The sequence below is a fragment of the Chinchilla lanigera genome, unplaced genomic scaffold, assembly GCF_000276665.1.
Source record: "Chinchilla lanigera isolate Chin_1 unplaced genomic scaffold, ChiLan1.0 scaffold00020, whole genome shotgun sequence".
NCBI lineage: Eukaryota > Metazoa > Chordata > Mammalia > Rodentia > Chinchillidae > Chinchilla > Chinchilla lanigera.
In genome coordinates, this window is record NW_004955421.1 from 9,715,144 (window position 1) to 9,728,383 (window position 13,240).

Genomic DNA, 13,240 nt, shown 5'->3' on the forward strand with positions numbered 1-13,240 from the left:
TCTTGGTTGGAAATTGTTTTCTTTCAGGATATGAAATACTTCACTCCAAGTTCTTCTTGACTTGTGGGCTTGTATTAAAATAATCTGTCATGATTCTGATGGACTTCCCTTTATAGGTGATCTGTTTCTTTAACAGTTTTTCATATTCTGTTCATGTGCTGAATTTCTGTGATATTGATTATTATATGTCTGTGTGTACATTTATTTTGGTCATGGCTAATTGGAGTTCTATATGCCTCAATTAGAGATGTCAGATTCTTTACCCATGCTTAGGAAATTTTCTACAGTTCTGCGAATAGTCTTTTTATGTTATTTGTGTTGACTTCTGCTTTTTCATTGACTACCTATGAGTCTTATATTATTTTTCCTTGCATCGTCCTGCAGCTGTTGAATTATTTCCTGACCTCTTGTTATTTTTAAGAGATCCTTCCTTTCATGATCACTAGCCGTGATACTGTCTCCAAGGTCTGAAAGTCTGTCTTCAGTTTTGTTCAAGTAGTTTTTCCAGCTTTCAATGGAATTTTTAACTTCCTGGATATCTATTTTAATGCATTTCATTATTCTATTTCTTTCCTACATTGGTCATTCACAGTCTCCACCATTTTACTATGCTTCTCTATTTTTTTTATTTACTCTAGGTTTGCTGAGCAATTCCTTCAATATGGTTGTCATTTCTTTTTTTATCTGAGAGATTAGTTCCAATCTGATTTCCTCTGTAGCCTCATGGATTTTTTTCTTTATTTCAGTTGCTATCATTTCAGAAATTTCAGACATGTGTCTTCCATTATCCTCTATCTTGTTGTCTCCTAGACTTTTTCTGGGTGGGCTGGAGGTAGTAGGTTGCATTTACCTTCTGCATCTTGTCATTTTCTATTTCAATAATTTTTATTTTATTTTCTGTGCTGATTTGTGTAAGTTTTTATAGTAGGTAGCTTTATTTCTCACATCAAGGCCTCTCTAGGAGAAGTCTTTTCTTCAGGGATGTCTTCTGTGTGTAGAAAGGTTTTGGTTTGTATCTGTTCCAAGATCCTACCTTCCCAATTAATTAAAAGTGAGATATTTTTATCTGCTTCATGCAATTCTCAGTCCTTTGGTGCTGGTATATGGTGAGGTTATTACCCCAGAGCTTCTCAGTATTGTTGAAGAAATGAGAACAACTGATAACAACAAATATTACATCCTAAAGTATTATAATTTAGCAATAACAATAGCATCAAGTACAGTTTAGAAAATGACAAACTGTGGTAACTATTAATTTTGTACTTTAAGCCATAGAAGCAAATTCTACAGTTACATAACAGAACCAATTGTAGGGAGCTTGTATGCAAAGTGTTTCTCCTTAGTAGAGTGGTTTTACCCTGAGGTGGGGAAATTTATGAAGGATTGTGAATGAAACATAGATAACTGAAAAGGAAGTAGAAGCAAGGCTAGAGGACAAAGGATGACCAAAAATCTGTCAATGGAGATTGAGCCAGGCATGGTGGCACATGCCTATAAGCCCAGCTACTTAAGAAGCTGAGACAAGAGGATCACAAGTTTGAGGCCAGCCTGGGCAACTTCACAGGACACTATTTCAAGAACTAAACGCCTGGGTGTTTAGTTTAATGCTAGAGTGCTTGCTTAGCATACATGAGGCCCTGGGTTCAGTGTGAAGTACAGGATGGAGGTTGAGAAATTTTCTTAGTATTGTAGAAGCTGAAAGAAGAGATTCTTCCTGGAAGGAATAATAGTATAGTCAAAGCCTGACAATAAGTCACATATGATAAGTTTCAAAGGTATTCCTATTGACTTAGAAGTACAGTAATCATTGAAGTAAATTTCTAGACAACTCTAGTTTAACTTTTATAACACTGATGATATTTTTAGCTTAACCATTTTCATTATAATAGATGAATTTTTTTTGAGACAAGATCTCACTGTGTAGTCCAGACTGGCCTGGAACTCACAGCAATCCTCTTGCCTTAGCCTCCTGACAGCTGGGATTACAAGTGGGCATCACAATGCCTGGCTATAATATCTGATGCTGCACACTGAGTTTATGTAAGTGCTGTAGTAGATTCTTCATCTGTAATTTGGTTTAGCTCTTTGAACAACCATATTTGTTTTTGAGTCAACTGAATCTTAGAGAAATTTAATGAGCTCCTGTTATGGTTCATTTCTGGCTGCCCTCCCAAAGCCTCTTTCTCATAGATTGAAGTTTTCAGAGGTGACTGAATCGTGGGGTCATGATATTCATCAGTGTATTAGTCCAGTGATGAATTTATAGCTAAATATAATGGGAATGAAGCCTGATCAGAGCAGGTAGGTCACTGGGGCTGTAGCCTGGAAGGGTATATCTGCCTCCCTCCTACCCTGATCTCTTGCTGTCTACTTCCTGCCTTCCATGCCACTATTTCTCCTCTACAGTGTCCTTCTGTGATACCATCCTGCCTTGTGGACAGCTGACTATGGACTGAAACTTCTACAAAATGTGAGTCAAAGTAAACACTTCCACTTTCAAGTTGTTGAGATGTTGAGTACTGTGTCTCAGTGATAAGAAAGTAACTAAGATCATTGCTTAAAATTATTTGACTAGTAGGTGGCTACTTGTCTTCCTTCCCTGTTCTATCTAATTTATTGATGCAAGTCTGTTGAAGGAAAGAAAACCACATTATTAATAATTTTGTGTGCGGTAATGGTCACTTTTGTGAGTTTTTACCTCAGTTTATATCTTTTAGAGGTACAAATAGAAATACTGAGATATGAGATTTTGTAATGTATATGCTTCAAAATAATCCAGAAGGTAAATAGGGGGATAGATGAAATGAGATTGGTCATGAGTTGATGTCTGAGGCTGTGTGTTGAGGAAAGAAGAGATCACTACACAATACTCTCTCCTTTTCCAGTTTCTCGTCATTTTTATACTTTTCTATAGTACTGTAGAATAGCACTTTAAAAACGTGTCAGTAAAGTTCTGAGATCTTCTGAGTGGACAGAAGTATATGCACTTTGTATTAACTACACTGGGAACTCAAAAATTTATTTCCGTTAGTTTTTTTTTAATATTACAGGTATCTACACATACCATTAAATAGCCACTCATCATGGGAGGAACTACTGCTCTATGAAACCTGCAAAAAGTAAAAAAAAAAAACAAAAAACCCAAAACCTCAATCTTCCAACTTCTATTTACTGAGGAATCCCTAATTTTGATAGTCTTTATTATCCTATAGGCATCATAGCATTTGTGCAATGACAATTAATTAGCTGAATGACTACAAAAATGCCTGGCTTTAATTGCTATGGCCCATTTTCCTCGTTTAATACAAAGTTGGAAGCTCTTAAATGTACCAGAAATCTTTCTGGATTTGCTGTTGCCTGTTTCCACAGACATTTTACCCTGGAGACATGGTAATTTTACAACTTTTAAATATTTAACACAACTCTAATTATAAATAGTTCTTTTTCAAAAGCGATAGCCAGACTCTTGGCACCAACCACTTCTTGTTATATTGGTGAGGATGACAGCATAATGACTGATGATATGTGTTAGAGTCCTTCATTCCTTTTAATTAGAATTTTCTCTGCATTATCATGCTTTGTAACTAAGCAGCTCATTTCTGACAATGGTTAATGTGATTAGGGCTGGTTTTAAATTTGTCTTTCATCTGTAGAGACAGCCTGGCCAGTCTATGGTAACCTGTATGGTCAGAAGAAGAAACTTTCCTCAAATCTTCCTAGTTCTCCTCTGTTCTTCTTGACCTGGGTTGGTTAGGATATGTGCAGAAATAAAGAAAATAGGGTTATGTGCTCTCAGAAATGTAGGAAAAGGTACAGAAGGAAGAAGATACAGCTTTGGTGTAGAAGCAATGAAAAGGTTAGGGAGGGTAACCATGTGGGGCCATAAATCAGTAGGCACTGAGGCAACAAAGAACTCTGTACATCTGGTTTCTGACTCACCAGTTATTTATTGAGCATCTGCTGTGAGTACAATCCTGCCACTGTGGACAAACACAAAAGATTCCAGAGATTTTTTTCCCTGCCTTCAATCTACTTGGAGGCAGATCTCTACAATTTAACATTCTTGAAGACAAGGACTCATCTCTTTGGTTCACCTTCATATCCCATCGCCTACTACCAGGAAGGTTAGCTCACTATAGTTACCTTCAGTAATGATTTTCCAAGGAATGGGTGGATGAATGAATACAACAATGTGTATCAGTTATGGTCCACTTATAAAATGTCATAGCATCCCCAAATATGTAAACAAACAAGGACATAGTGACATGGTGGTCAGAGTGTAGTGAAGATTAGAGCCAAGTGAAGCTTTGCAAGAGTCAGTCTTGGATCCCATTTTCCCAGTATCTCATGACAAGATAAACCATGATAAAGACTGTGAGGGCTAAGTTGCTGTTAGTAGCAAAACTGGAAAATATATCCCTCAAGATTAAGTGACTGGTAAGTTAAGATGAGTTTCTAACCCTCATAGATTACATGGAAACTCAAAGAATTAGCCACTAAGAATACTGAAAGAGAAGACCAGGTAGCCCTCCTAGAGTCCCATGTGAGCTGGATAAATTTGAGGTGGGATTAATGGTACCTTTTTCCACCATGTGGAGGCCAATTCTGAGCTTTAGAAGTATAAGGAGATGTACTACCCTTTATAGTGTCAAGGAAAAAATGATTTCTGACTATTCTATACATGACTTGAGAGAGATTCATGACAGCTCTATATTCATTACTCTGGAAGACTCAGAAAAGATACTATGGTCTCCATTTAGCCTTTAGATTATGCAATAGAACAAAGTGAAGACTTTGAGTTTGAAACTATAGTTGTTATTTTGGGATCCTGTTGTAAATTCAGTAGGACACCTGACTTAAACTAAATTTGTGGATCATTCTGTTGCATTGCTTTATCTAGAAAGTCACATCATATTTATGTATCACAGAAGTAACATATGTACAAAAAAGAGTTCAGTTAGAGAATTTATGGGGAGTACCCTCCTGTTCTCTCCCCCAACCCTTGCCAGATATTCAAGAAATTGCTTTCCTTCTTAATTCTTTCAGTGAGTATGCAAGGTTTTGTGAAAATGATCTTTTGGTTAATTACAATCATATGGCCAGACATTTCTTATGGGATAATATCATTATTAAGGACTGAATTTTGTCTCTTTGAAATTCATAGGTGGGAATCCTAATTTCTATTGTGACTGTATTTGGATGCAGTACCTTTAAGAAAGTAATTAAGGTTAAGTGAGATAAAAAGAGTGTGTCCTTAATCCAACATGCTAGTGTGTCCCTATCTCCTCCTCAGAAGATAGCAATATGCAGGTAGACAAAGGAAAGGCCAGTTCTGGAAATACCAGAAGAGTAGCTTTCTATAAGCCAGAAAGAGAGTCCTTACAAGAAAATAAGTTTAACTGGCACTTTGATGTTGGATTTCCAGCCTTTAAACCTGTGAGAAAATACATTCCTCTTGCTTAGGGCACCCTACCTTTGGTATTGCATATGTCACCCTCAGCAGAGGAATACCCTGAACTCAATGTAAATAAGTAAAACAAGGCTTTGGCTGTCAATGAACTTACTGCATTCAGTGAAGAGAAAAGACTGATGCACATACAATAGAGAAAATATACTGTTATGTGGAATCCTGCTGAAAGTAACATAATAAAGATAGTAGTTTACCTTAATGGTTAACTTACTGAGCGTTAATCCCTTTTTTTATGAATTGAATTGTGTGCTTCTCCAAAAGATATGTTAGAATATTAACCTACAGTACCCCAGAATGTGATTATATTTGGTAACAGATTCATAAAGAGGGAATAAAGTTAAAAACAAATTATTAGAATGAACCCTAATATTGCATGACTGGTGTCCTTATAAAAAGGAGAAATTTGGATACAGAGAGGAGAAAACTGAGTGAAAGCAGATGGGGAGAATGCAGCCACATAACTGGAATGAGGTGTCTACAAGCCAAATGTCCTAGTCTGTTTCCTATTGCTTTAACAGAGCACCTGAAACTGGGTAATTTACAATGAACAGAGATTTATTTGGCTCACAGTTCAGGAGGCTGGGATGTCCTACAGCACAGCACCAGCATCTGGTAAAGGCCTTTGTGTTTAATCATCCCCTGTCAAAGTAGCAGATCAGGAGAATCCAAGGGCAAAAAGGGAGAAATGGAACTTGCAGCCTCAAGTCATTCGTAGTTAGCAGGGCTTTCATAACTAATCACCTCCTTTAGGTTCCCCTCTTGACATTGGGTACTAAGTTTCCAACACACAAACTTTGGGGGTCACATTCCCACCATAGCATCAAGGAATGCCAAAGGTTTCAGGGCAAGAAAAAAACTGGAAAATGCAAGGAAGAATTTTTCCCAGGAGTCTTCAGAGAAAGCATGGTTGGGCCAACACATTGATTTTAGGCTTCTGGCCTTAAGAACTGTGAGATGATAAATTTTTGTAGTTTCAGCCATCAGGTTTTTAGTGCTGTGTTAGAGCAGCACTAGGAAATGAACACAATCTTTTCCTTAGAACTAGAGAAAGAGCAGTTCAATAGGCCAACTTCAGTGACAAGTCCACAGGAGATTTTAGACCTATGATAGAATGGCTTAGCAATTACAGTGTCAGTTTACTCAGGTTTCCTTACATGGGATGAAAGGGCTCTGCTGACATTGTGAAGTATCTCTAGTGGGAAGAAAATAAAACCTAATAACTTAAAATATCATTTACCATTGCTCAATTGATGCTGTTGAGTGTTTCTGTGACATACACAGTCAGTATAGTGACTACCTGTAAAGCATATACTGTTTTCTCATTTTGCCCCCCAGGAAATGAGTCAGAGAAATTAAATGAGTTGCCTCCTATGCCCTTGTTCACAGAGCTAATGAATCATAGAGTTAGTATTCAAATTAAGGTTTCCTTGAGGTAGGTACTAAAAGGTGAGATGATTTGGGTTAATAAGAGTATGAAGTCTGTGTTGGTTACTTTTCTCTCATTGCTGAGACAAAATACCCAACACCCAAAATTGAGGAAGGGAAGGTTTATTTAGCTTACAGTTTCTGGAGGTTTCAGTCCATGGTTGGCTGGCTCCAAGGCAGAGTGGCACATGGCAGAGGGCGAAAGTTCATGGCGGCATAAAACAGCAAAGGCAAGAGCAAAAGCTGGAAGCAACAGCTGGAAGCGCAAGCCTCTTTCCCTCCCTTACATTGTATGCAAACTACCCACCCAGGGCAGATGTAGCACTCACATCCATAATTCCAACATTGGACCATGAATCAATCATAACTCTAGAAGCCTGCCCCATGGCTGCATGAGACTTTGGGAGGACATTCAGACACAAACCATAACAAAGTATTTCTCAGCTGTGAGAGTAAGCACAATTATTTCCACTACATATATTTCTAGGTTTAGCTAAATGAAAGAGGTGAGAGGGTGATTGAGGAAGGAGGAGCCTGACATAATATAATTGGTATGGACAAGCGTTCAGGGTGGCCATTTAGAGATAAACAGACAATATCTTATGAACTGAATCCGTTTCTGCTCAACATGAAGTTCTGTGTCATCTTTCTTTTTCTGTGTCTTCCTTAGCTCTTGAGTTTTCGGGAGCTATGGGAGACTATGGAGATTATTGAGTAATCAGTGATATTGAAGCTCACATGTCTTCTCCCAGATTTGCATAGAAGAATCTAAGAAATAATGAGAGTTTTCTCTGGAACTAACCTGTATTAAAAACAAATAATAAGATCCATCATCTTTAAAATCTCCAATCATTAAGCACTGCAATGCAGCAAGATGAACACACCCCACCCCAAATATAATATAATATGTATGGTAAAGCAAAATAATACCAAGCAACTTGGGCTGGGGAATATAGCTCAGTGGCACAGCACCTGCCTGGCAAGTGCGAGGTCATGAGTTTGATTCTCGGTACCAAAGAAAACACCAACTTAAGGTGGATGTACTGATGACCGACTGGCTATCTGAAAATCCTGATTTGTGAAATATTTATATTAAAAGTCTGGAGCTAAATAGGGGTCAATGTAGTGTGGCCAAATACAAGTCTAAGGATTTACTTAGTAGGAGAAATTTGTCGTTAATAAAGCAAAGAATAAAGTATGACATTAACTAGAAAAACCTCTCACCTGTGGTGGGATGACATAGGTTTGGTTCTACTACAGTGTGGCTTTGGGAATTTCTTCATGTTGGGGCCTCAATGCTCTCATTTATAAAGTGGGAAGATTTTGTTTAAAATCATTTTTAGCTTAAGCCCTACTTTATTATATGGAGAAATCAGTGCTTTTCAAGTGTCTATTCTTCAAATTGGGCTCTTTAGTAGTTAAATTTTGTTACTATAGTAAAGAATCCTCTCTAAGCATTACCTTGTGGCTTGGAGAATCCTATCTTGTTCTAACTAGACTAACGACTGCAAACCAACAATGTGTAATTTAGAAAGGTCTTATGTCAGTTGAGCATGCCAGAAGACCTGGGAGCTTACACTCACATGATCTTTCTCTAGTCAGGGCTATTTTGTGTGCCATATTAATCATTAATTCCTACAAATGAGTATGTATCTTAAACTGTGAATCTTCTTATTTATAGGTATGTCAATATATGTGCTCTAGACATCTCCTTAGATAGAATACCCATTTGAGGTCACTGAAATCTCCCAGATTTCACATTGTATCTGCAGGGAGTTCCTTAAATATATTATTTACATGCAAAGCAGATATTAACACAAATTATAAACTTTTTTGGGAGAAGAACCTTATTTTTCTGCCCTAATTCATCTACTCACCCAATAAGAAACTCCTCTCCCCCTTCTCTTCTACTTACTATTCTTCCTCATGTTAGGAAGAATAACAAATCTGATTGGTCAGTACTATGGGCATTCATTGAGTTACTTTTTCTAGAAGAAAGCTTTACCGAGTTAGGGCTCACAATACTGAACAGCTGCTTAGTATTTATTATCAATTTACAAATTATAATATGAAGCTCAGTCAGTCTGCAGGCATTAATGAGCACTTACAAACTCAGGCCACATGTTGCATTACTGTGTGCTGCCTGCTGTGGGTGAGAATGGTTGAAGCAGCTGGCTAGGTGGGTGAACAAATCTCTGCTGCAGATCCAGATCCTCCAAGGTTGACCTCAACATACAGATTTCTAGAAAAAGAAACATTCAATGACCTCAAATCTAAGTTATATACTCCAAAACTGTTGGCTGGAACCTCCACATTTGAGATCTACTGAGTGATTACTCAGTCACAGGTAAAGGGGATGTGTTAGGTTTTGCACCCTGAGGAGGAAGAGTGGTGAGTAGGTTTTGGCCTCTTCCCCATTTCTAGCATTGTTGTGTGTCAGCATTACCAACAAGAGCTTGCAAACTCCTGACTCCATCTGACTCAGTCTGCCTCTGCAGACAGCCTCTCTATGCCAGCTTTCAAGACACGTCTGTGTGTGTGGGTATCTATGAATATATTTTAAAGTAATCCTGTTTTAACTAGCATAGCTGTTACTTTCATGTGTTATTATAAAACAGAGCTTCAGCTGTCAACGTGCTGTTCTTCCTCCATATGTTTCCCCTGGGTCTTCCTGACTTTGGCTTTCCCAGGGCCCAAGGAAGACGGAGGGGGCCTGCAGCTTGTCAGAGGGCTCCTTTTGGGACACGGAGCAATTCTGAACAGCTTGTCTTCTCACTTGTTGCTTCTCAACTCCACTTTTCATGGAGTTAGAGAGACATTCCTGTATCTCTGCCTTTTTGTGCATTTGGGCGTGAAGCCCAGTTTGAAGCTGTGGTCTCATCACCTCATGCAGAAGTTGCTGTTGGTGCCATTTTACTGTAGTGGAAGTGAAGATAGATGATGTGCTGGAATTCTCTATCTCCTAAATGGGAAAGCCATCCTGTTCCTCCTTTGGGTTTCTTAAAACCTTTGCATCTGGATGGTGCTATATGGTTCATGAAATATTTTCTTATTTATTGTCTCCACTGGGTCTCACAACACTAAATCATTGTTGAATATTTATTATCATTTTACAAATTATAATAGTGAAGATTGGGAATTCTGCAGACATTAATTGAGCACTTAGTGTGTGCTGGCCACTAGAATTTTGAAGATGAGTTTATTACTGTATTATATGAGTTACTATTGCTGTATGTTTGTGTATATGTATGTATTTTTTAGTTCCATTTTATAGATGAGGAAAAAGATTGAGAGAAATTAAGTGAAATATCCTTAGGGGTCATCCAGATGGTAAAATTTGACAGTGTAATCCTCAAACCCCATTATTTTCATTTCAGCTTTAGTGTAGTCCTTTATACCACACTAATTTGTCCCTTAGTTGGGTCCTCAAACTTTCCAATTTTTTCTCTCTTCTTTTTTGAGCCAGGGTCTTGCTCTGTAGCTCAGGCTGGCCTCAAATTCAAGGTAATCCTCCTGCTTCAGCCTCCCAAGTGCTAGTATTACAGGTGTGTGCCATCATGCCCAACTCTCCCATATCTCTTTTGAAGAACTTTTTTTCTGATTTACTTCAAAGGCTAAGAAAATAGGCAATTATTTAGAGTATTAAAAAATTATTGTCTTAATTATGAATGTCAGGTCAGTGTCAGAAATAAAGAGTAGTAGATCATGTGGTCTTTGCCCTTGGTTGTGGTGGCATGGTTTATTACATTTATTGATTTGCATATGTTAAAACATCCTTTAATAGACACAGAAAAAGCATTTGACAAAGTCCAATACCCATTCATGATAAAAGTGTTACAGAAGTTGGAATAGATGATCTTTATTTCAATGTAATAAAAGTCATCTATGATAAACCAATAGCCAACATGATACTAAATGCTAAAAAATTAAAAACCTTCACTCTAAAATCAGGAATAATACAAGGATACCAACTATCAGTACTCCAATGTAATATAGTTCTGGAAACAATAACCAGAGCACTCAGATATGAGAAAGAAGTAAAATGAATAAAATGAAATAAAATAAAATGCAGATGACATGGTACTTGACATAGAAGACCCAAAATTCTACCCAAAGGCTTCTAGATTTCATAACTAAATTCAGCAGCATAATTGGATACAAAGTTAACACTAAAAAATCAGTAGCATTCCTGTACACAAGTAACAAATTCACTGAGAAAGAAATTGCAGAAACTATATTTTTTAGCATAAAAATTGAAAGCAATCTAACAAGAAAAAGTGAAAGGCTTTTACATTGAAAACAGCAGTGCTCTGAAACAGGAGATCAAAGAGTATATCAAAAAATAGAAAGATATCCCTTGTTCTTGGATATGAAGAAGCAATATACTGAAATAGGCCATACTTGCAAAAAAGTTCTATTATAAAGTTCTATGAATTATACAGATTTAATGAAATCCCAATCAAAAACCAACAACTTTCCTTACAGCATTAGAGAAAATATTCCTATAATTCATTTAGAACCAGAAGAGGCTTAGAACAGCACAAGCAATTCTAGATAACAAAAGCAAGGCAAGGGACATGAAAATCCCTGGCTTGAAATTATACTACAAAGCTACCGTGATAAAACCAGCATAGTACTGGCAAAACACAAAAACAAAACAAACAAAAAAACAGACTTAAGGAGCAATGGAAAAGACTAGAAGGTATAGAAACAACCCTGAACACACTCAGCTACCTTATCTTTGACAAAAGGCCCAAACACCTTCACCAGAAGAAAAATAACCTCCTTTATTTCCTCCTTTTTTATTTTGAAAATAAAAGAATGAAAATGTATTAACAAACAGACATCCATTTACAAAATAGCACAAGAACAATACAAGCAATACTGAATTACAGACAAGGTGACAGGAAATTAACAATGGTTGCTGTATTACATGTTGATAACTTCAAAGTGGTTACTCAGGAAAACAAATATAGACATAGAAGATTTATCAAATAATTAATCACTAACTGTTCCTTTCAATAAAGTGATATGTCAGTAGTACAACTATGTTAAATATCCTGTATATACATATATACATAGTTTTCCTCTTCTTTCTTTTCTCTTTTCCCTCATCCCAGTTTCTCTTTACTTTTGAGCAGTTTCCTTTCATTTCACAATGTCTACCATACCTCTGAATTTTTATTCACTCTTTCAGGTTCTTATACTAGTGAGACAATATGTTGCTTACACATGTAGGTCTGATTTATTTCACTTGTGAGTATGGTCTTTAGTTGTGACCATTTACCTATAAAAGCCTCAACTTTATCTTTCTTTATAGCTTAGTAATATTCCATTATATAAAAATGCCATAATTTTTTAATCCAATCCTCCATGGATGGACATTTGTGTTGCTTCCATGATTTAGCTACTACACATTGTGCTGCTGTAAACATGGGTGCACATATATTGCTGTGATATGATGTTTTCAGTTCTTCTAGGAAAATAGCTGGGTTGAATGGTACCTATAGACCTAGTTAATTGAGGAATCTCCAAACTGATTTTCACAGTGGTTTCACCAGTCTGCATTCCCACCAGCAGTGAAGAAGGGTTCCTCTTTCTCCACAGCCTCACTAGCATTTGTTATTGGTTGATTTCTTAATGCTAGTCATTCTTACTGAGGTAAGATGAAATCTCAATATTGTTTTATCTCACATTTCTTGAATAACTAGTGATGTTGAACATTTTTTCATGTATTTATTTGCCATTTGTACTTCTTTATCTGAAAAGTGTGTATTCATCTCAGCTGCCCATTTTAGGATTGGGTCTTTGAATTTGGGGGGGGGAAGTTTTTTAATTCTTTATATTTTCTATATAGAAGACATTTGTCTAAGGGACAGCCAGCTAAAATTTTTTCCCAATTTGTGGGTTTTCTTTTTACTCTGCTGGTGATTCCTTTAGATGTGCAAAAACTTTTCAGTAGGATGAAATCCCAGATTTTGATTCTTTGAAGTATTTCCCATGCGGAATGGTGAACTGTCTGCCTACCCCTGTGTCTTCAATATTTTATGTACTTTCTCTGCCAATAGATTTAGTGTTTCTGTTTTAATGTTGAGATCTGTGATCCATTTTGACTTGAGTATTGTGCATGGTGATAAAATTGGGTCTATTTTCATTCTTTGGCAAGTGGCAAGCCAATTTTTCCAGCACTATTTATTAAAGAGGCTATCTTCCTTCCAGTGAGCTTGTTTGGCCCCTTTATTGAATTTTAGGTGGCTTACTTTGTTTGTGGTTGAGGCTGTTTCTTCCAGTCTGTTCCACTGATTCTCAGTCTGTTTTTTAACCAACACCATGTTGATTTTATTA

General features: G+C 37.0%; 1 long non-coding RNA gene across 1 annotated transcript in view; it reads left to right on the forward strand.

Annotated features, from left to right (window-relative positions):
* The window catches only part of LOC102020677, a 160,951-nt gene extending 158,480 nt beyond the window's left edge, over nucleotides 1-2,471 (forward strand). Inside the window, exon 6 of the long non-coding RNA XR_260791.1 lies at nucleotides 2,407-2,471. This is a non-coding gene — a long non-coding RNA (uncharacterized LOC102020677). The remainder of the gene's footprint in view (nucleotides 1-2,406) is intronic.
* Nucleotides 2,472-13,240: the final 10,769 nt, after the last annotated feature.